Source organism: Cygnus atratus, chromosome 4 (assembly GCF_013377495.2).
Source record: "Cygnus atratus isolate AKBS03 ecotype Queensland, Australia chromosome 4, CAtr_DNAZoo_HiC_assembly, whole genome shotgun sequence".
NCBI lineage: Eukaryota > Metazoa > Chordata > Aves > Anseriformes > Anatidae > Cygnus > Cygnus atratus.
Genome location: NC_066365.1, coordinates 36184563 through 36208145, shown reverse-complemented (window position 1 = coordinate 36208145; position 23583 = coordinate 36184563). Strand labels below are relative to the sequence as shown.

Here is a 23583-nt window from a genome sequence, read left to right as displayed (position 1 = left end):
GTCCTTTGTCCCAAAGTACAAGAAAACCAAATGTAACCACCATTGATGGAAACTCTAGAAAATGAAATATACTTTAGGAGCTGCTCCAGAGAGTTTCAGCAGCTGTTATGCCTACCCATTTTGACATTTTATCTCTCTAGCATAAGAGTGCATAGCAGTGACAGGAATATGAAGAGGTTTAATTCCAAGATGGGAGAAAACGGCAAATTATCATGATTTTTTTTGCAATTAATCAAATTTTTAGCAACATAAGCTCACAGTCAAAACATGCCAATAAATTATAAATGTTTTGGTTCTGCTAATTTATGCAAAGACATTTTAAATAAGAGCAAAACCCAAGACACTTCATTCTGCAGCTGTTCAACCAGACATCTCAATGTTTTCCAAAATATTTCTTCTCACTTTAAAATAAAGTTTCTTCAAAGTAAAAGATATAATGGAGGCGAAGAACTACCAGCCAGCAACTTGTTTCTTTATAAAAACTGTTTCAATAAAATGTTTTTGATTAGCTTTTAGTACATGTGCTTCTTTAAAATTATCTGGAGAAAAAAAAAAAAAAGATGGAAGCCGGAAGGATTGAAAGATATTAGAATAAAAATCCAGTTAAAGGAGGACAACTGGCAATTCTTTCTGATTTAGAGCTAGGAACATGTTAGTACCATTTTTCCCTTTGGGGGACTGTTTACCCTCAACCAAAACAGCCCTGTCTCAGTTTACGAGAAATTCAGGACAAGCTGCTATAACAAACTGCCAATTGCAATTCATTCGGGATTTCATCCTACTCCAAAAAACAGACATCATAAAATTTTTACATTACAAAATACATCCCGTTACTGTACTTTAGGGTTTCATATTATTCCATCTATTTCTTCCATTACTAGGCCTCAGTCCACCAATTCTGCCTTAGCAGCCTGCAAGCAACATCTCTCTCAGAACATCTCCATATAGTACCTAAAGCGTTTCCAGAGTAAAAATGATGTTGTTCTGAGCCCTGTATGGAATCAGTAAAGTGTTTCTTTTTGCACATTCCAACATTATGGCCACTACTCATATCCACTCCTACCATTTCTTTAACATGATAAAAGAAACAACAAAAGGGGCATGGTAGAAGAGAGAAATGGTGGTACCATTTGAAGCTAGCTTTCCACATCCTAAGAATATCACTGTATTCATGAGCTGTACACTTGAGCAGTGTCTTCAGAGATATTCTTTGTACTCACAAGGATGATTTGTATCCACGAATGTTTCCTAAGTGCATGTTAATTTTATCTCACTGTACAACTTCACAAGACAAGACTGTAACCATGCATCTGTACCACCTGTGCTGTAATCCTGCAATCAGTTTTACATGAAGGTGGTCACATCGCAGCAACAGCTGCAGCAGCAGCAGCAGCTGGTAATGTGAAGAAGGGTTGGTAGGAAAGTATGCAGTGTGATTTCAGTTGTCTGAACTGGAAGCAGGAAAATGCGACTGTAGGCAACTGCAGATTAGCAGGACCGTAGGGGTCACAGACTAAGAATAACTGATAGAGTCCACAAATAGTAGATTTGATCCAGTAATACTCAAAGGTTTCCCAGATGCCTCACAAAACCTTGATTTTTAGAGCCACTGTCTTCACCACACTCAAAAGCATAAAAAGGACAAGAAGAAAAAGTGAATTTTCACTGCAGTCTCTCACATCTTGAAATCTCTGGGCAACTGTGCAAATACTTCTGCTGCTACCTTTCGGAGAAGCCCAAGAAAGGGAGAAAGGGATATTCATACAAAGCTGCATTCTCACTCCAGTACCAGCTTCTCTAACAGCTAATACATAATACAAAGTTTATCCTGACAAGTCGTTTGAATATTGGGCTCTGAAAGCATGAAGTACTGCAGTTAAACCTACAGGACTGATAACATTGCGGTGCACACTGGAGCCAATTCGCAGCTGCCAGGAGCTCTTCCAGGAGGTGCTCCTTCAGAGTATTTGTAAACACCTACACACACCACTGAAGAGGATTACAGAGATTTGCGAAAGTCAGAAATAAAATGCCTATAAAAAGAAGCATTTTCTTATTAGATATGTTTTTTTCCTTCTGGGGTTTTCTCTTCTGGTTAGCAGAAATAGAAATATGGTAAATGTGGTTTCTTCATTAATTGACTTGTGCCTGCAGGCAGATAAACTCAGCTTATTTTATCCATCTATTCAACAATTATGATTACTATAGCTATGTTCCATGTGATTTAAGAAAATTTCGATATATTTCCTTATCCTGAATTTCTGTACTTTACATTTTACTAGTAGGCAACATGGGAAATAATTAATAAACATTGTATAATACACAGACACATTCAGTAAATAACCATGCTTCTGCTTAGACTTTCATCAGACATAAATAGAAACAAGGGAATCTACATGTATCATCTGTAGTAAAATAATCAAAATTAATATGCTTTTAAATGTTTATATAACATTAATACAATGTGTGATCATGAGAGATGAGGAAAAATAAATTGCACAAAGTTAAAAAAAACACACAGAAAATCATAGAAATGAGCCTTCACATATGAAACCCTAACCACATCACACAAAAAATGATTGCAGTGATAAAAAAAAAAAAGCATCACAGATGATTTGTTCCATATGTATTTTATTTGCCACTAAGCACTCTATCAACATCATGTGGCAATATCAAACTGCCGCAGGATTATGACTTAACTCTGCAAGATGTTTACAGCAAGAGAACAAAAAGCAGTCACCATCTCATCACACAGCCTTGCCCTTTGGCCAACTAGTAAAGGCTTGGAGGCCTCTGATGTAGGGTCTAGATTTTCTTGTTGGAGGAGAGATTGCTGTAACCAAGGTATTTTGCAATTGTTATTAGGTATGTTGTAGCTGGACTTGATAAATAACAGGGTTTCGCTATTTATTTTAAGGGAAAAACAAAAACAAAAACAAAACAAAACAAAAAGAAATAAAGAAAGCCAGAACCTTAAGTTTGGGGAAAAAAAATAAAAGTTGTAGATCTCTTTGTCCCTACCTTGTGTTCAGTTACCTGGGAACCTTCTGTCATAAATCATCAACTCAGGGCCCAAGCTCATAGGAACCACTTGAAACAACACACTGAGAGTTAAACACATCAGCACCAAGCTCCTCTGTAGTATAAAGACCTCAATACAGGTACAACATGGCAATTATTCACAAGAACCTATAAATCATGTGCATCTCCAGCTGCTTTCAATAGCAACCCAGCCTATTTTCTTTAAAAAGTTCCTATCAGATGTGTTAGTTTGTAAATTCAAAATTTCTCCTCTTCTACCTCCCCTTCTCTCCTGCAAGCCAAATTATAGACCCTTTGGGCAGGATTATGAAACTTCGGATTGGTTATCTTCTTCTTACGCACCATCACCAGCACATGGACTTTGAAGGACAAGCCATGCTTCATGGGAAGCTGACCAAACTGGGAGAAACAGGTGCACAGCCCTTTTCCCTACTGCAATTCAAATAAGATGTGAATTGCAGTCTTAGAAACAGCTGATGACATAAGCAGCGTTTGATCTGGTTTCTTTTTAATGGAAGATACGATACCAAGTTATCCATGTAGTTATAAAAATGCACATATTCCCTTTTGACTTCATTCAGCTTGCTATGATATGGTAAAAGGAATTCATTTTTAGTATCAAATGCACAAAACCAATATCTTTGGGTTTGTTACCACCAAGAACCGCAGGAACATGGGCTCTTTCCTACCATAAACATATGTCTACTTTGCCAATGCTAAATAATTTCTAGCTTGGTTCTCTGAAATAGTGATCGGCCACATCTGCTGAATTTTAGTGATAAAAGCAAGTTGTCTTCATGTCAGACTCTAGAGCTATAATAGGTAAGAGCACATGCTCTGGAATTCAAGGAGAGGACGCTGATATATTGTTAAATGAAATATTTACTAAAGACCAGAGCCTGCAGGGTACCGAGTGCCCTGAGTTCCTGGCTCACATCAGACTGCTCAGCAGCGCAGGAGTGTCACTTTTCATAGACTTTACATCTCTGTCTGCTATTTGTTATCTAGCAGAGATGTATGCAGTAGAGACTTTGTTAATGAGGTATAAAGGCTACTTCTCCACACAGACTCAGGATGAAAGTATGCTTATTTACCTCTGGTTTTATGTATTCTTTTTTGTGTGCCAGTCATAGCTGTTAATTAAACACAGCAGCTCTTGTAAATGCAAAGATGGGAACTAGGGCTCCAGGGCTACAGACGCAGGCATTTTAGTAGCATCTTAAAAAACGATGTAAGAACTTCACTGAGGAAGCCAACAATTTCAGTGGAGGACTGCAGGGCCTTTCTGAAACAACCTTGAGCTGTGAGGGAGGAGGGAGCCCTCTTCAGCAAGAGGGAACTCCAGAGGGACAGCAGTCGTAGCAGCTCTTCCTTTCACAGCTTCTTAGCTTCCACACCTCCAGAAATTCCCTTAATTAACAAACTCAGGGAAAATGAAAGCAAATTATAGAGCTACAGTCAATCTTCCCACCCCTAGGCTCTAATCCTTTTACTCTTCAGTCAGTGAGAGAAAATATTTGCCGTTATGTGTAAAATCAGAGTCCTCCTAAACGCAGAGGTCTCACTGCCTTTGTTGGGATCAGGGCTAATTCTTGACCAGAAACCTCAGTATCAGGCTTTGGGATGATCAGAAGCCATCCATTCAACTTGGAAAAACATAGAAACCAGGACAGCTCTTGACTTGCTTGAGTCACCATGAACCAGCCACCATTATCAATACCCAAACGAAAACAGAGCCCTCGGTTCCTGCGCAAAAACAGCGAAATAAATGTTTCTGCATGCCACCATCCTGCAGGGACTTTCCTGCAGCACGTGCCCAGCCCAGCATGGCTGGGAGCCCTGCCTGGGGAGGGTTCCCTGGGAGAATCCTTCAGATCCCACAGGAAGACCAAAGGGCACCATGATCTCAGCGAGCACACCCCCACCTTTCCGCAGCACTTCTGCTGATACTGAAAATCGGGCATCACCCTGAGGAGTGAAAAAGCTCCACTTCACTGCCTCTGCAGGGATGGTGGTATTTACTGGTTTAACCATTAAGCCATAAACATACATAGAAACATAACCATCTACTGGAAATACTACACTGGAGTTTCATTTTAGTGACTGTTGTTCGGCTGTGTTCAATTAAGTAGATTAAAATGACTTCTCAGCAGTCATTTCCCATTGCTTCCAATGCCTTTGTCCCTCATTCAGGACCGGAGAAATCGTAACTGCCTTGACGGTAATGCTCTCACAGTTTGTATGGAATAGAGAGCTTTCAGATGAGGGAGAAAGGAATTATACATGAATAAGATAGTAAAGGCACAAGGGAAGGGAAAGTGATTTAGCAGAGCATTTCAAATGCATAAATAAATCATAAATTTACACTGAAATGTCACTGTAGTAAGTTTCCCTTACACTGATCACTGAATGACAATATATTCTTTGTATGTGGATACGTGAAAGGCTATAATGTGCTGCTATGTTTGCCCCACGTTTCTGAGAAAAAACGCTGATTGGAGCATAAATATTTTCAATTTTTAGTACCACAGGTCTTTTCATAGAAGCACTAGCATAGCCTTTCTTGGTTCAGCATAGGAGTACTGTAGAAAGGAAAATGAAATATTACAAATGTACAATATAAGCAATGGATCTCATTCAGAGTCCCCAAAAATATAAAATCCAGAAAAAAATGGATTCTTATTATGTTGAAAATGGAACAACTTTATGCTCTACTGATTTCTTAATGCAGCAGATCTTGGAGAGATGTAAGATGATGCCACGCAGAGATGCAAGGAAATATTTTTTGAAGTGGAAGAATCAGATAAATCATGAATAACCAGTGCCACTGCTAAATCTGCGCATGCTCTCACTGCTATTTTTAGATCACTGACCACCATCCTACCATCCTTGCCCAAGGACCTTAAGCACTGTTTTCAAAGACTCACAAACAAACAAGAGACAATCAAACATGAGAAATCAGCATAATCACCACAGTACTTTCTGACTTTCTCTTCTGCTCTGAGCTGCGACTTTCCACCTAAAATCACTATTCGAGCCCCAAATTCAGAGTTTTAGGACAGAAACTACTTGCAGATTCAGTTGCAAAACTATTGACGGATGAATCGAAAAATCAATATGAACGCACGTAAGTCACCAGGGATATGCATGCAACCAAAGATATTGAAAATCTTGTCTAATTTTGCTTCCACAGAAAAGATTCAACCATGCCAATAGTAGATATTGTAATTTGATGCTGTTTCACAGATAAATCTCAAGAAGATCAGCTCTCAAGAATATCAGTTCCAAATGGTGTATCTTTATGCATATTCCCATTACAAGATTGTATTGCTACAGATCTAGCTTTTAATGGTGCTAAATTCAACAAGATTCATGAAAATACACACTACAGAGAGCACATAAAACCTGATTTTTTGAAATGTGCTACCTCTGTACTACTGCAAACATTCTGAATCTGAGTCGTCTGGACATAGCATAACTTTCTTAAACTTTCTGTAATAGCTCAAGACAGAATAAAAACATAAGAAAAATATTTACAGCAGGCAGCAGAATTAGCCTTCTCTTTTCCTCTTCATGCTCTCTCAATTTCTACTTTCTCATTCCAACCCATCTTATCAGATATTTTATAAGCACAGTAATGGAATGATTTAGGTTAGAAGTGACCACCGCAGGGTTTTTTTTTAACAATAGTCTATCTGGAATTTCTCTTGCTGCAACTTGTATCTGTTGTTGCTTTCCCTTTCACTGCACATGTGAGAAGGCTCTGGTTTCATAGCCTTCTCACTAAGCCTTCTTCATGATGATCTAAAGTTAAAAAGGCAGCTGAACAACAACAACCAACCAACAAAACAAACAAAACAGAAGAAGTCACATCCTTGTCCTCTAGAGTTTATCTTTCCTTGAGTCCATGCACTCTTCTGGCTTCCTTTTACAGACAGAGGCAAAAACTGGGTACACAATCACTTCTGCTGCTTTAGAAAACCAAGGCATTGCAATAGTCCTTGCCACTTGCTTCCTAAATTTTGTCCAAAATGTGTTTGTGAAGTACATAAACTTCCAAGTACAGATTACATGATTGCATACTGGTATCTTTGATCAACCTATTGCAAGACACATACCTGGTTGGCAGGGAAGCTGATTTTCATTGTTAATACCGAGACCTACATCATTTAGTCTGAATGTTTTAGCAAAAAGAAGATTTGAAAAGATATCTTAATCAGTCTGAAATCCCTGGAAAGGAGTTCTCAAAAGAATGTCTCCTGCAGAAAATGAGGAGAAAAACCACTGAGGGATGCTAAGTTATTTTCTACGGAAAGCTCGTATAGCCCAAGGGAGAATGACAGCAAAAAGGAAGAGCTGTTTTTAACAGAGAGCATTGCTGAAGCAATATTTCATATAACTGAGCTACCAGCTAAGAGTGGGTAACTACAAACTTCTCAGATGTTACTGTGTCGAAAAAGCATTTAGAAAATTAAGGGAGAGCCTAGGAAAACTCATAGTGCAAAGATGTGGGGCAATTGTCACTTGGTTTGTACAGCAATATGAATGACAGCTGAATGTGAGTTGTCTTCTCCATACCGTATTAACATTCTTTATTTCTGTTGAATGCTTGCCTTGTTATTTCTACAAGTTAAAAAAAAATGGGTTATAGGTATTGACAGTTTGACATAATAGTTTAGATTAGCCATTGCACCTTGTAAAATAATTAGCCTGGAAGTGAAGAATCAAGCTCAAGAATGTGCTAAATGGAGCAATCATCCAGCACAGTGAACAGGGAAGGCATTTTGCAGTTACAGTGGAAGAGTCACTGAAACATTCGGTCATCCAGTGCATATCTGCAATAAAGAAGTGGGCAAATGAAATACTGTTTCTCCGTAATCTGCTGTGTGACCAGAAGAAAAACAAGAGATGATAGAGGATTTACTGTACAAGTCCCACTGTCTGCTATATGGGACACCATGACTTTTGAGAGCTATATTAAAGCAATAAAAATAATACCAGTTCTCAACACTATAGGGCAATTGCTGTGAAGCTGGAGATGTACTTGTGTGAAAAAAGACTTCAGTGTGGCCTACCAGAATTGGAAGTTGTGAAAGGTACAAGTAAAATTGATAGAAACGGAGTTTTAATGCTAGCAAGACGATACAAGATAGGGGAGATAGCTCCTGCTAGCCTACTCTGTGTTTGACTAATGAACTCAGACAGCTATTTCATTCAAACACCAGCAATCATACAGAATTAATGACTGAGTAACCGAAACAAACGTAAAATGAATTCAGTCAGCACAAGTGATGGTTTGTTTATTTTGGTGGGAAGGTAGAAAATGCACCTAATAAAAAAGCAACCTGCATGTGCAGACCTCTGGCTGTATCCAATTCTTCCTGGGGCAGCACCAAAAATGCTCAGTTTCATAGTCATGCTTCATTGGCAAGCTGATCAGAATGAGACAAAGGTGGTATTTAAACAAAGAATGGCTTATTGATTTCTGATCAATCTCTTGACAGTCTTGTCTCAAGGATACTAAGCAAGCCTTTTTTTTTTTTTGCTCGTGGCTCCTTGATGTAACACTGTGCTCCGAAAGTCAGTAGAAATGTCCCAACCCATCCCCTCAGGGTCACACAGGACTGTCCTTCCCTCTGCCCTGTTTGCAGGGACACTGGGAGGGGATTTGCTTCAAATGTGCACTGCTGATCTGAAGCAATGTAGTGCTTGTGCTAATGTGGATGCACCCAGCGTGTCTAAACAAGCTCCTGTTAGGTGGTACAGCTCCATCTACTGATACCAGCAGTCCCCAGATAACAGACAACTCTGCAGCCTGAGCTTAAGCAAACATTTCTGGTTCTGTAGGACTGCCAGCATCACCAGAATACACTCAAGGACAGTAACACAAGGAGCAGGGATATACAGGGACATGATGTTAAGAAGCCTGAAAAGCTATAGATCAGCTTTACACCACTGACGAAAGAGGGTGCTCAGAGCTTCTTTAGAAGAAGCACACCAAAAACTTCTGAGTGGCCCTCATTAAAGGCAAAAATACATCTGTTAGAACTCCACTGAACTCTCTTCAAGTCACACCAGGGACGAATTTGACCCCTGACGGAATGGGAACATAATCAAATGACATTAAAAGAAAGAGTTTTAATCAAGTAACACTTAACTTTGGTTATAATATTTTTATTGTATTAATCTATTTTTGTATGTAAGACTTATTCTCCATTCAGTGTTATTACAGTAGTATTCCCTAAGTTGTATAAAATTTTATTAGCACTTTGTCTTATTTGACAGTTTTATTCGTGCACGAACTCGAGAGATTTTGTAATTGTATATATACACTTGAGGAAGGAGTTATAACAGTATAATTGAAGGAAAAGGAACTTAATTTCTTTTTATAGTGCAGAGGTGATTCTGCTTCCACTGAGTAATGAAGAGTATCACAACTCGGTACCTCAAGAAAGAGGATAACTTTTTCAGTGGTCTGCTTAGCCCCACATATCAGACTACCCTGAGAGAGGAGGATGACCTTTACTGATTTTGATGATGATGATAAGGTCCATAGGTATTCCCTGGGGAATGATATTCAGCTGCCCTGAGGAACCACCTGAAAGACCCAAGTTATCTGCACCCTCCTCCAACTCCTCTCTCAGAGTAAGGCTCACATATAGTGTCTGATGTTGCGAACCACTATTTCGGCATCAAACATTTAAGCTGGCAGATACTAACTTCACAATATACAGGCCTCTATCTTCAAACCTTCTGTGCTGAAGCATTCACCAGAGGAGATGGGACTACCATTTTTAGCAGAACCACCACAAGCAAGCAGCCAGGTGACTGAACAAATCGAGGTCTTGCTGAAGGTAGACAGTTGAGAAGCAAAAACTTCCAGTCATTTTTTTTTCCAGGTGGAATTACACTGACACCTATGCACAGGGGCACAGGGATGGAAGAGGAAACCACGCTGCATGCCTCAGCTTTGGCTACAGCAGTTCTTTTACCAAACAGAGGCATGAGTAGACCCTATGCTGAGAAGCTCCAGATGTACTGTGAAACATTCTCCCTCTTCTCCATGTTTGCAGAGAAAAAACTGTCTTGCAAATGCTCAGACACCATTCATTCATTCCACAACACACTGAAAGCGTTTAAGCCCAGATCACTCATTTTACATTTTCCATCATTCTAAAAGATTTTCATCAATTCTTCAAGAAGCAATCATTCCAGTCTTGCCTAAAAGATCCCCTCCTTCTTCATCCTAAGGAGATATTTTACTTTTCTACAAGAAAGGAATTTATACTTTTATACAGTTCACTTTTTAACCTGGAAAAGACAGCAGGAACCTCTTCACCTCATGTTTCATCTTCCCTTATCGTGTGTTCTGGCATGACAGGCTGGCATTTAAACCCCTATGAGGTCTCTTGGTCATGACCCTGCCAAGCAGATAAGCCTCCTGGAAAACCCTCCCTACACTCACCCCCAGCAGATTAAACCACTTGGAGCTTTCTCCAGTTATTTCCTGCACAGCCTCTCTCATGGCTTCTAGGTCCAACTTTTTTCTCCTGTTTTCACCACTCCGTAAGTCCATAATGGGCTTATTTTACTCAGATAAGTCAGACAGGAAGGAAGGAAGGACGGAAGGAGGGAAGGAAGGAAGGAAGGAAGGAAGGAAGGAAGGAAGGAAGGAAGGAAGGAAGGAAGACCTCTTTTTCTACTTGGGGAAATTAGGTATGGAAAATCCTCACCCCAAACTCAAACTGGGATGGCAAAGTGCTCAGCCTGACAAATTAAATGTCATCATTGCTTCAGGTAAAGATGCATTAATCACCAAGGCATGTTTCTGCCAGCTGCTTGCACATCAGACTTCAGAGGAAAGCAAGGGAAACCAAAGAGACAAATATGAAAAAGAGTGGTTTTTCCATGGCTTTGAAGTGGTGGCAACATGTAGTCTGACTGCAGAACTGGCCACACCACCAAATGACAGCTGTTACCTCCAGAGCCATTAGGTTTACAAACCAGCATCGTGGTACCTCTTGATTTGCAACTTTAAAATGTGCTACTGGTGTACTGATGCCGTCCTGGACAATGTTATTTTCCTACTGAACAGACCTGCAATAGAAAATCCTGGATTTTCGGACCTGCTCTGCTATTCCTCAGCCACAGCGGGGAGTGACCGCACGTATGCGCCGGTTCCTGCTGCAGCCTCTGTGCGCTGCATCAAAACGAGAGGAGCTTAACTAACTGAAAAAGGTCACAGCCCCATGGCTAGAGCGAGCAGATGACAGGAAGTATGCTATTAAGTAACGAGTTCATACATTACACTGGCTAACGTCTAAATTTATTCCCCCTCAGACAGGCAAGTACCTGCATTAGTAAAAAGCTCAGTGAAGGCATTAAATACTGGAAATAATACACTAATATTATTATTTTAAGATGGCAGTGGCTTTTCCACTAAAAACTTCATGACTATTACAATTTCTAATTCTCATACTATCTCTGAGCTAAATTATCATGAGCCTCAAAATCTCATAAAATTAATTGGAAGGACTGACAGCATCAAAAACGTGTTTTACATGTCTAGACAAATCTGATTAACATCATGCCCTTCAGAAATATGTTATATGTTCCCAGCATGTCAGATTTTACATAGCATTACCATTAAATGTGGTTTAACTTCAGCTGACAAATCAGAGAATAATGATTGGGATGAATCTGGTAATTTATTTGAGATTTAAGAGACTAATTATGTTAATGACAAGCAAGATAAGGTATTTGGACAATAGCATTAAATGGCTCTTTGACCAAAACCTATTCACTTTATGTTAAATATACTTCTAAAAGGTATTTTCAGTATCATAAATAAGTATGGTAAAATAAAAACCAAATAAAATGAATAGTTTTCACTGCATACAGTTTGCTTAATTGGTAGTAGAGTATTGTGAGATTAAATGGATTTTCTACTTAGCTGAAAGTAATTGGGGGCACAAAATTCATAGCAAAGGTGCAGTCCCAGAATCCACAGAATTGCAAATTTGTCACATTAATGGAGAAGCCTGGGGACATTAAAGGAAAAAGAGGCTCTAATTTTGCTTCCTGAAGATGCTACAAATTTTGCCAGTGGTTGCTGTGAACAAGACAGATCTCACTAAATACACACAGTTAGAAACTCAGATTTTCACTTGCCATTTCTGTTTTGCATCTAAAACCAGGATGGCTAGATTGTTATTGTCTTCCCCACAAGGTAAATATGGTTTCATGGTTACTATAATGCCTGTTTGGGCCTGTTGTCAAAGCAGGTTCTCTGTATCTCTATTGCTCCAGATCCAGAAGTGCGATTGTAGAGCTCACTTAAGAAATATCTCAATTTAATCCATCTGAGACTGGGCACCTTGTTTTCAGAGGGGGGGGATATGAGGTGAAACACTGCATTCCTTTGTGTGGTGTTGACAAAATAAATGCATGTCCCTTAATCACACTTGATGATGCAGCTAGACTAAGGTGGATTTCTGGCCTCTTCACAGCAGTACCTTTTATAAACAAAATCTCATTGGGAGCATGCTGTCCTCTCAATAACATTCAGTTCAGAAATGGGATTTACAGAGTGTGGGAGCTGACGGATGGCAAAGCATGAAGGTGATCTGAACAGCCTTCATTGCTGTCGGGCAGGGATGCCTGGATCTGAGCCAACAACAGGAGGCATGACAGGCAGCATGTGCTAAGCTGAGCACTGAATAAGCAGCTTCCAGGGAAAGGCCCAGCAGGCACTCAGAGCAGAGGGTAGGCTGAGACCTGGATCCCACTCAATCAGCCCAGACCAGGATCCAATTGAGTTAGCTGAAAGCTCCTGCCAGTAGGACTGTCTCATTATCTAGATAAATATGATGTGCAAAGCCACACCAGAAGTATCGTATTTCATAACTCTCAATTTCATGTGAAAAACTAAAGCATAAAGGGCTTAAATATTATGCTAATGGTTACACAAAATGAGACTCCAATGTACATTTCCTGTCTGCAGTGAGCTCCTGCACCGTGTCATCCAGCATGCAGAGAGGACAATGTACACCAACAGCTGGGATATGAACACTTTATACAGGCGACCTCTTATGTACAATGCAAGGTGCTCTGCAATTAGTAATTCTTCCAGGTGCTGTGCAGTATCACACTCACCCACCCCTCACCTGTGCTGGTCAATGACATTCAGAGGATACTTTGTTGGCTGCGTGAATCTGAAAGGAGTTGTGTTCCACACGGCATGAGTTGGGCTGTTATTCATGTCCTAAACATTGTCCTATCTCAGTTTTAATTAATACTAATCTCTGCTTTGCAAGGGCAGAAGTAAGTCTGCTCTTCTTTTAGATGTCTTCTTTCTTTAAATCTTTCCTGCCCAAATTAAACTAATCAATATTCCTACAATGCCTTTTCATATGAAACTGTCACCATTCCTTAAGTACGTTACTATTTACCAATTACCGCTTTCTGCCTCTCATAACACTTCTTTCTTTTTCATTAGCACTTCAAAATATTCTCATGCTCCGCAACATCTCATTAAATTGGAATGCTGATTATTTCTATTGTGCTAGCAAGTGTGTCACTGGCACTGTAATGATTATCTTTTCCCTACCTTAACTACTCAAATGAAGCAAAAATCAGTTCCATTTCATTGTTTCCAGATGAATCCCAAATCCTTTTATTTATGCATCCCTATCTGTATCTTTATTTCCACTGCTACACTATCCCACTGTAATGGATAATGGGCTCCAATGACTGGATTGTCATTGCTGGAAATGTTTGCTGTAGAGCAAGCAATGTCCTAGAACTTCTTGTAGAAGCACAAAATGAAAAACTTACTCCAGCTTTTGAACACTGCTAATATAAATATGAACCAAGAGAGATGAGATAACCAATAGTGAGAGCATGAAGGTAATAGGGAGACAGTCAAGGCCAGTAAAACAAGGAGGGATTACACAAGGCCAACAGGAGCTCTTCTATATCTTCAAGAGGCAGAGAGTCATCAAAAGAGAGTGAGGTGGTTTTATAGATGTTTATGAGGGTATGTGAGATGGATATTCATCAAGGAAAATGTCAAGGTGTTTACAGAGGAGGATTTTTCAAAGCACCGAACACATCTTAGAACATGCACCCTATTGGCTTTTAGTAGGACTGATATTCATAAAGCACTTGGACAGTTCAGGATGTAATTTCTTGTTCTCTTGATCCATTTTAAAAATGCAGATACGGTACAATGTAAACAAGTAAACAGAATCAAATTCCTCTACCAGATAATGTCAAGCATAATTCTCTGAGAGTCCCAGGTGACATAAAATCATTTTGAGGCCTTTCATGAATCATTTAGAGTTGTCTACAGCAGAATCTATTTCACAAGCAAGTTGTGAGCCACAGCTAATCTCTCACAGGGGTTTTATGAGACACTGGAAAAGACACACTTTAAATGACCAAGTATTAAAGAAGGAGTTTTACCTTCAAAAGCATTGGTATCTGTGGAGTATTGGTAGGAAGGGGGACTCACAAGATCCCAACAGAACACATTTAGGCAGGGATGTATGGTTTGACAGCACTGCTTCAATACACACGTCAGGCACCTTCACTGTAACTTTATTTTCATGGGCTGCAGGGACAAGGTGCACATAAGTCATGGTTCAGTTGCGTGGTTTGGAAAGGCAGTTGTCTAATACTGATAGGAAACAAAAGTCTGTACTGACAGGAAAAAATCAGACATTGGCCTCGAAGGTGGAGGTAGTTCAGCAATCCCTTCCAGCCTGCCCTCTTCTACTCTGAGAGGAAGATAATTCTTCCGCACTAGCAGAAATATGGACACACATCAGGTAGATACTAAACGGATACTCCAGCTAGGAGGCTGTTTCTCTTACAGTGATAATACGCAGTACAAGAAACAACACGAGACAAAAATCCTTGTGTAGGAACTGAAGTTCTGTCTGGTGAGAGGCTGAAGAGAATGAGGCTAGGCTCAGGGAACAAGGGGAACAAGCCATCCCCAGGGGACCTACCTCAGGCAGACCTTTGCTGAAAAACTGAAATGGCAATTCGTTTCACAGAAAAGAACACTCCATCTATTGTCAGATGTCTGATTTAAATTAAACTAAACAAGCATTCACAAACCAAAAGCAATTTATAGCCACTTAAATAAAAATTAATTTTCCTCTCCGTTATCCAGGGTTTCCTACAGTAGTTTATGACACTATAAACTTTCTGTGATACTCTTGTTGCTTTTAAATCATTCTAGGAGAACAAAGATACTCAGCCACACACATAACAACCATGGGAAAAAATGTACTTCTCCTTTTCTTTTTATTTGGATAATTTGTATATCAAGCTGTCAGTATATATCACGTAAATTTAAAAAAGAGGGGCTGGATACATCTAATATTTTAAAAACATTTTTGGCCACCAATAATGGCCTAAATAGAGATTCATTTTTTCATGTTGTACATAATAGGTAGTAGAGATTTTGAATTCGGTAAAGAAAACAGTTAATTTTCTATATGTATTTATGCTACATTTAAACTAGTATGTTTTACCTTAAATATATGCTGTCCCAGAAGAATGAGATCATTGGAATCAGGGCACAAAAGTCCATAGTACATCCTGACACAATTCAACACAAATAAGCTCTATGAGCTTAGTGTATTTGTCTAATCACATGTTATTTATAACATGGAACATTTGCTTCCACATTGCATTGCTAAAAGCATTTTCTTCCCAAACAATTTCAGTGCATTCAGAGCATCTGAGAAACACTGTACTTCTCTCTGATTAAAAGAAATCTGATACTGAAACTGGAACTGATTGAGACTGTGCCCAACTGTTCAAAGAACCAATTATTATACACATTAACCTAAGCTCCCTTCAGCAGCTACTGTAAGCAGAGAACATGTCAGATCCCGGTTGAAGATGAAGACAAAATACCACCACTATTGAATTATCACAGGCTCCATCTGTGCTGAAATTTGAAAAGAAATCCAAATAAAAATGTGTTTACACAATTTCACATTTCAGAGTACATATCTGACCCCACATCATTTTTGTATATCCACACAATTCCTTTTTTTTCATAGATCTTAAGCCTGAGGTAAAGAAAATTTTCTTACTCATCCACATTTATCCTAAAGAATTCAGCTATTCAAAGAAACAAACAAAAAATGGTTATAATTCCTTTTGCTGTTATGCATATAAATTAGCGCATGGAACACTGCACAGAGTGTCAAAATATGAACAGACTGGCTTATTTTGCTAGATTATCACAGACTCCAAACCAAAATAATCTGAATTTGATATATTACTCTGTTGCTAAGAATTCTTCTGGGAATTCAAACACTGGAGCTGAATCCAAAAAGCTAAAAATCTACAATATAAGAGATGAATGAAAGAGTAGTTGGGCAAACTTTTCAAAGAAATCACTGAATTGCACTGACATTTCTGGCAGAAGACAGAAACTAATTGTATATTCTGATTACCGATATGACTACACTGTGTCTTAGGGCTAAATCACTCCTTAAGTGATCTGCTCACTTCAGGGTGAAATCTTCGAGGATGTCTGTACAAGACCAACATAATGCACTTGTTATATTACCCCTGATTATAGACAATATATGCTAGTGGGTCTGCATCTGATTTTTTTTGTTAAACGTGCTTGCATATTTGCATAAAATACTCTTTCTGTCCTTTTTTATTGTCCAGAGCTACTACATTCCTTGTTCCACGGTATTTCATTGCTGGGCGAAGTAATTCAGTGTACGCTATGTGTATGATCTCTATAGTGTTTTGAGATTCCTTGAGCTGGGAGTCAGACACCTTCACTCGGTGTTGCAAAGAAATGAAGTGTAGGTGGCCACTTTCATGTCCTGCAATGCTTCCACATTTTTAATAACATTTTCCTCCACCCCCATGTCTACAGACCCACATATTTGTTAATTGCAGGTGAGCTTCCTGTCACTTCGTGATTTTTTTGCTCCAAAATCCAATTTGACCTGTTTGAATAGACTTTTTTTGGGTAACAAAGGACCTCTCTACCCTATAGCAAAGCATAGTGCAGAGATACTTGAACTGGTAGCAACCAGCCTGCAGTGTCAGAAGCTGCACCAGCTCAGCTGCGCTCCTATTAATACAAAGATTGCATTGCTTATTACTTGCGGCAGGGTGCAGACATACCTGCTGAGCCTGGAACTAAGCTGGGTGTCTCTACCATGCAATGTGGGTTAGATGTAGTCAAAATGATGACAGAGGATGAAAGGGACCATTGCCAGACATTTTTGACACGGGGTGTTTACTGAATAATTCAGAGTATTCTGAGCATAACTAAAGAAATACCGAGTTGGCAGTCATCAGCACTGATGCTCCTTAAAAAAAAAAAAAAAAGAAATATTATAAATTAAGTAATGACTTCCTTCACAACAGTAAGCAACAAGCTGCCAGAAAGGAGGTAAGAGTCAGAAGGGAGCTTTGTACCTGGTTTAGAACCAGCAGAAGTTTTAAATTATTCCAGTTAACACAGAGGAAGCTAATGGTGAAACTGTAGACACCAGACATACTAACTTTGCCTTCGGGTCCAAGAAACATGTATCTAAACAGAGAACACAAAATGATACTATGAAAAGTTTGTGCCTGCTTTACTACTGAAGAATCAACCCTTCTTGGATTTCTGATGACATAAGTGGAAAAAAATCACAATTATGACCAAGGCTAAAACTCTCAGACTCTGGATAAACCAAGGCTTAATCTTTGACAAAATAATTAGAACAAAATCATACAGACCATGAAATGTATGAAGGCTGGACAGGAGTAATGACAGTACTATGGAAGTAAGAGAAAATTCAAACTATATGTATGGTACGCAAAACAAAACAAACAAACAAACAAACAAAACCATAACCAACCAACCAAAATAAAACTGATATGGTATTTTTTTATACAATGGTGCACTATTTAATACATGTATATATACATATATATATAACAGAGAGTCAAGACCTCAATTTGAGTTAAAAAATAGTGCATGGATCTTATGTGCTGTAGCAAATGTGAGACAAAACAAGACACAAAGAAAGGTGTGAGACACAGTGGATTACTTCAAGTAGGAGTTGTCTGCACATGTCAGTAGAAGAGAACGCTCCCAGGCAGTGAGGACCACTTTGAGCAGTACAGTAGTTCCACTGAAAACAATGAGACGTATTTGTGCCATGTGATCAGGCTTATCAGTAAAAAAAACATTTTGTTTTGTTAGCTCAAGGACAAGGATTTCGTACAAGCCAAAATGCTGGCTTAGTAGAAGTGTTATAAATGTAAGGGAACAACTGGAAAATGTATACAGAGATACTGACCTCATCACAGGACGTATATATCTTCTAATACTGACAAATCCCCAGGCTCAGGCAAGGTGAAATATCTATTTTAAGGCACACCCCAATAAAGCCATGGTCATAGGTATCAGGCATAAACTTTTTGTTCTGTGAAACTTAACTTTCTAGTTTTCTTTTTTCCTGGATTCACCCCTCCCCAACTTTGGATTTGTCTTTAATGACAATTTACATTTGGTCCTCAGTTATTCCTTCAAATGTTATGTACAAAATATATCCAGATCTGATAGCATGAACATCTTTGGTATTTGATAAGTGTCTATTCTTGAACAAATTACATTCTTTTATGGGTACCTTTTACAAGACACATGGATGATATAGGAAGAAGGAGACAGCAGAAACCCTTAAGTTTGAAAGGTGATTTCTACCCCTCATATAAAGAAACTGCAATAAAAATAGGAGATTTATGATTCAATTTACTCCTTCATTAAGCAGCAGACATTGTAAGTGTCAGCCAATGGCTGTAAGAATTTCAGTATTGGTTTTGCCTAGTGTCTCATTAAAAACAGATAAAAACCAGCACTCTAGCTTAAGCTAAACCTGTTATTTTTAAAAATGAAGTATGCTGTCATATTCTTACAAATTAGAATACGTACCTACTTGGATGAATGTGCAACTACTGAGAATTGTAAAAATATCATAGTGAAAAACCTGTTAAGTCAGGTGTGCGTAATATGCAGTGAAGTACAATGCTTAATATTTTCATCACCTGGTGAATCTTTTCTCTCCTGTGAAAGGTGTGATATTTGACACATCTCTGGGGGCAGATTCAACGAAGTATGCACTGTCCTCTGCCATAGCCTCACAGCTGATTTCCACAGTCCATATTCTGTCTAATTTCTGAGTCACAAATGACCTTGCAGCCAATCTACTTTTATTATTTTGTCACATAACTGGGCTGATGTATAACTCTGTTTCTATAAACAGGCTATTTCCTCATCAGGAATCTGAACTTTATCAAATGTATCATTTATCAAAGGAAGTTCTTCATACAGACGTGGCTTTTTTGTTTTGTTTTGTTTTAAGAGCGGTTTGTACTTGAAAAAGAAGTTCACCATTGCGATTTTTTCCCCTGAAAATAGTATACATCATTGCACATAAATTCCTACATAATGCCACATTTTCATATGAACACACTCAAGTTGCATTTGTATTGCAAATGTATGCAGGCAAGATAGTCATTTGCACAAGTGAAATAGATAAAGGATTGCACAAATTCATGTCTTTTGGCATAACTTATTTTGATTCTCTGTATTTAAGCATTTAGCCTCACACATCCTAAATATAATGCAGTTTATGCTGACTTTAAAATCTGGGACACTTACTGTGAACCTTCTGTGCCATACAAAAGGAAAAAGATATGTAGCCCCCAAAAGTTCACTTTTCAGACTGTCAAAAGGGCTTTGAAAATTTTTGCACATCTTACCAGCGAAACGTGAGGTTTTGGCATATACGTTGCCTCTGGGTACTTGCTGTGAGAGTCTAGGTACAGTAAACCCTTCTGACCTCTGTGGGACTTTACTGACACAGTTCTAAATTTCACAGAGACGCAAGTGAAGAAGAATCAAGGGGTGTCTAAGGTACAGCTAAGTTTTCAGTTGTCCAAATATCAATCTAACTACCATTGGCACTTTCTTTAGGGTATGCAATGAGATAAACATCATCAGAAATAGTAAATGTAGTAACAATAATCAGTTGTTCATTCACATAATTGAGACTGGACAGAAAGAGTGTATGAAGATTTGCCAGTTATGCTTTTGAATAAAAGTACTGAAAAAAAATAAATATATTCATCACAGTCAACCAGCTGAACCCCTTACTGAGAGTATTTAATAAAGAAGGCAGTTTTACCTTGCAAAGAAGCCTGAGTCTATGTACAATATTTCAGACAAACTAACCCCAAACCATACAAAACCACAAAGATTTCTTACTCCTGGAAACTTCCAGTGGCAGATACGGTCTATCAGTTTACCTCATACCTCCCTCTTTTAATGCATTAACTTTCTGGCCCTGCAGTCCATGCTTTTGTCTTTTAATCCCAACAGAGGCCTGATTCTCCCTAAACTTTCCAGCGTCTTGGCCCAATACTCAGGCAGCTTATTGCCAGATTACTGATGAGGAACTACCTAGGTCTCCCAGAGGCCATTGCTGAACTGCAGCCTTCAATGACAGTTGTTAATAGCCACTTATTTGGCTGAAACTAAGGTTACCACTCATATTCAAGATGGTTACTACACAAGTTTTCTGAATCCCTATCATGATCTCTGCAAGCGCTTCTGTTACAGCAATGGAAAACTAATGCTGAATTAGTAATAAAGTCACGTTCAGTCAAATGTTGCTCCTTGCATTGGTGAATATATATGTTATATATGTAAAACTGAATCGTGACAGATTATACCCACAGAAGAGAAAACAGCTCTTTCAAATCAGAGCTTCTCTCCTCAAAAATAAATAATTGCATTGTGATAACAGGTTTTACCATCAGTAAGACACTGAGGCCACATGCTGTGCTGTCTTGATTTCTGGATAAATAAACCTGTGCCCTGTTGTTTTTTCGATGAATAAGCCTTTGGGACATGTGACAGTGTACGACTGGAACACAGTGATTCAACATTCAGGCATTTTTAATCAACGCTTTGAAAATTAAAATAATTAATACTTGGTAAACATTATGTAATTGAACCTTACAGCACCTAGCTACTACTATGCATACTTCGCAGATACCAGCCCTGCAGTTAAACAAGCTGCTTGCTGCCACCAGTGGACTTGATATCAGAGCCACGATTAGCACTCCAAAGTTCGTGACTCACGGTGCAGTTTCATGTTACAGTGAAACTAATCTAACAGCAAGCTGTGACTGAAAACGGAGGCCTGTCCGCCAACTCCCCCGTGCCTCTGCTGCCCATCTTAAACTAGATTTAGCAGACTTGCAGCCACACAGCCACGCCACATGCTCAGCACCAGATGCCTCGAACCTACTGCAGTTATACGGGGATCCTACCTCTCAGGGAGACTAAATTCACCATACGTGCTATGTGGCTATCTCCATACATCAGCAGCAAGTCCAACATGTTAGACCTGTTCATATGGGTGGAATAAGGAATGGGCAGATGTTGTGTCTAGAGCCTTGCCAGCCCTTAGGGAGGCCCTGCAGGAGAGCCACATTTTCCTTACCTAGAAAAGGTTCTGCTAGAAAGCAGCCATCTCAAACATAAGGTGTAAAATGTCTGTAGGCTGACAGGATATCTTTAGCCCAGGGTTCTTAGTAACAGGTTTCCTTTCTGTCTTGCTTTCGTTAAGATTTTTGAGTTATTAAGCCATTGTTTACCTTACTCTGTTACTTGTGCTGTTTTACAGAAAGAGTAATTATTATTCAGAACTGTTAATAATCTTTGTTTGATGAAACATAACTGTTTTTTTCCATTACTTTTTCAGAGTAAACATTTTAAAACATTTTATTGACTGAAGAATTCACTTATTTTCATTTGGTCATGACCTAGTAATATACTAATATATTGAAGTTAAATTTCATTGAGAACAGAGGAACTGTTTGTGTTCCAAAATTTAGCTCATATGTATATATTGGTAATTGCATATTTAATGGTCAGGCTGTAATTAGGATCATTCCCACAGTTCAGGTTATTTTTAGCTCTGAAGTCATAAACATACGCAGTGACTCAACCAGCCATTGTAACTCTTAACCACTTGTTTGTCATTACTAGTTCTATTACTGGAAATAAGTTAATTAAATGAAGAGTATGTATACTTGGTCATCTGGATGGAACCAAGAGTCTCCATGTTCCTACATTAGTTAGCTTTCCCTCTCACCAATTATATGACTCCGGCTATCAATTTTAGCTCTTCTTGGGTCAGTAGATTTTCAGACCTTTCTGTGGCTATCTTTGGAGAAATCGCCTCATCTACCTGGTGATCCCTTAGCCAAAGCAGCAGGCAGAGTTCTCCTACTCGTGGCCATCATGTAAACCAAAGAGAAAGCACTGAAGACCTGCTCAGACCTTTGGACTCCTAGCTCACAGAAACAACTGATCCTGCTGATCTGTAGCTGCTCGTGTTTTCTGCTTTCCCCATCTCTGGGGAGATCTCTGGACCTGCAAGCCATCCACATTTCCAGATTTTCAGAAGGCCATCCCAGCTCTTTCACATTGGTTTCTGCTATTCACGGCAACTGCCCCTCTCATCGTCATCCCTCCATGGTGTGCCCCATGAGCCTGCCATACCACCTTGCCTTTCTCCACTTCTTTTTGTTTCTCTTTCTCATACATCCTGACACATCTGAGCAACTCTAGAGCTACCCCCAAACTTTCTCCTTCTGTTCTGTATATGATCCTCCCTCCACATGTCTCACTTTACCCTTCGTGTATATATACCTCTGGCATCTTGATTTCAAGCCCTCTTACTTTCAGAGTTCTGGCTGCACTCCTGACTGGACTGCTCTCCCATTCTGGCTTCAGAAGATACCATCGGTAATTCTAGAGGAAAACAAAAAAGACATTGCATGACTGGACTTGAGAAAAACTAAAAAATCCTGGTGTAGAACAAGTATTGTGCTCCACAGGTATACAAGCTATGTAATCCAGCACCTTCTTTGAGGTCAAGTTTTTATGAATATTAAGTACAAAGTCCTTTAAAAAAAAAAAGTTGAGAGATGCGAATACAGGAAACATTGAAAAAATAATTTAGGTAATTAATAAATCGATGGTAATATTATCTGATACTTTTAACTACCTCAGAAAAATCCCTAGGCCAACACAACTTGTACAGAAACGCAATGACTCTGCCATTGCAATTTTTCTCGTCTGTTGCGATTTCTAGAACTGTTATAGGTACGAGGAGCAAACAGAAAACTGGAGCGCAGAGGAGCAAAGTTATGGCTGTGTGAGCAGTTTAACGGCACGTTCGGAATATTTTATAAACGGTGGAGTCGATCTTTAAGTTAACTCTGAACTTCCAGGCTCGGTGTTTCTGGCAGCTGTGGTACTTCAGGCTTTATGCTGGCGTTTCTTTGAGGCTGCGGGGCGTTCCACTCCCCTCCGCTACCACAACAGCACCGGACTCCCCTCAGCCCAACGGCCGCCATCACTGCTGCGCCGCCATTCCCCCCGCCTCCCCCGAAGCCCCGCCCCCGATCGCCATCACGGCC

At 39.3% G+C, this 23583-nt stretch overlaps 1 long non-coding RNA gene across 2 annotated transcripts; it reads right to left on the bottom strand.

The window, feature by feature from the left end:
* Positions 1–15392: 15392 nt before the first annotated feature.
* LOC118248013 (uncharacterized) lies at positions 15393–23448 on the bottom strand. 2 transcript variants are annotated; one of them, XR_004778648.2, is made up of 5 exons: positions 23169–23448; positions 22811–22912; positions 17515–17629; positions 17218–17405; positions 15393–16009 (listed from the first exon to the last, which is right to left on the bottom strand). It is a non-coding gene; the product is annotated as an uncharacterized LOC118248013 (long non-coding RNA). The 2 variants fall into 2 exon arrangements; XR_004778649.2 differs by lacking the exon at positions 17515–17629.
* Positions 23449–23583: the final 135 nt, after the last annotated feature.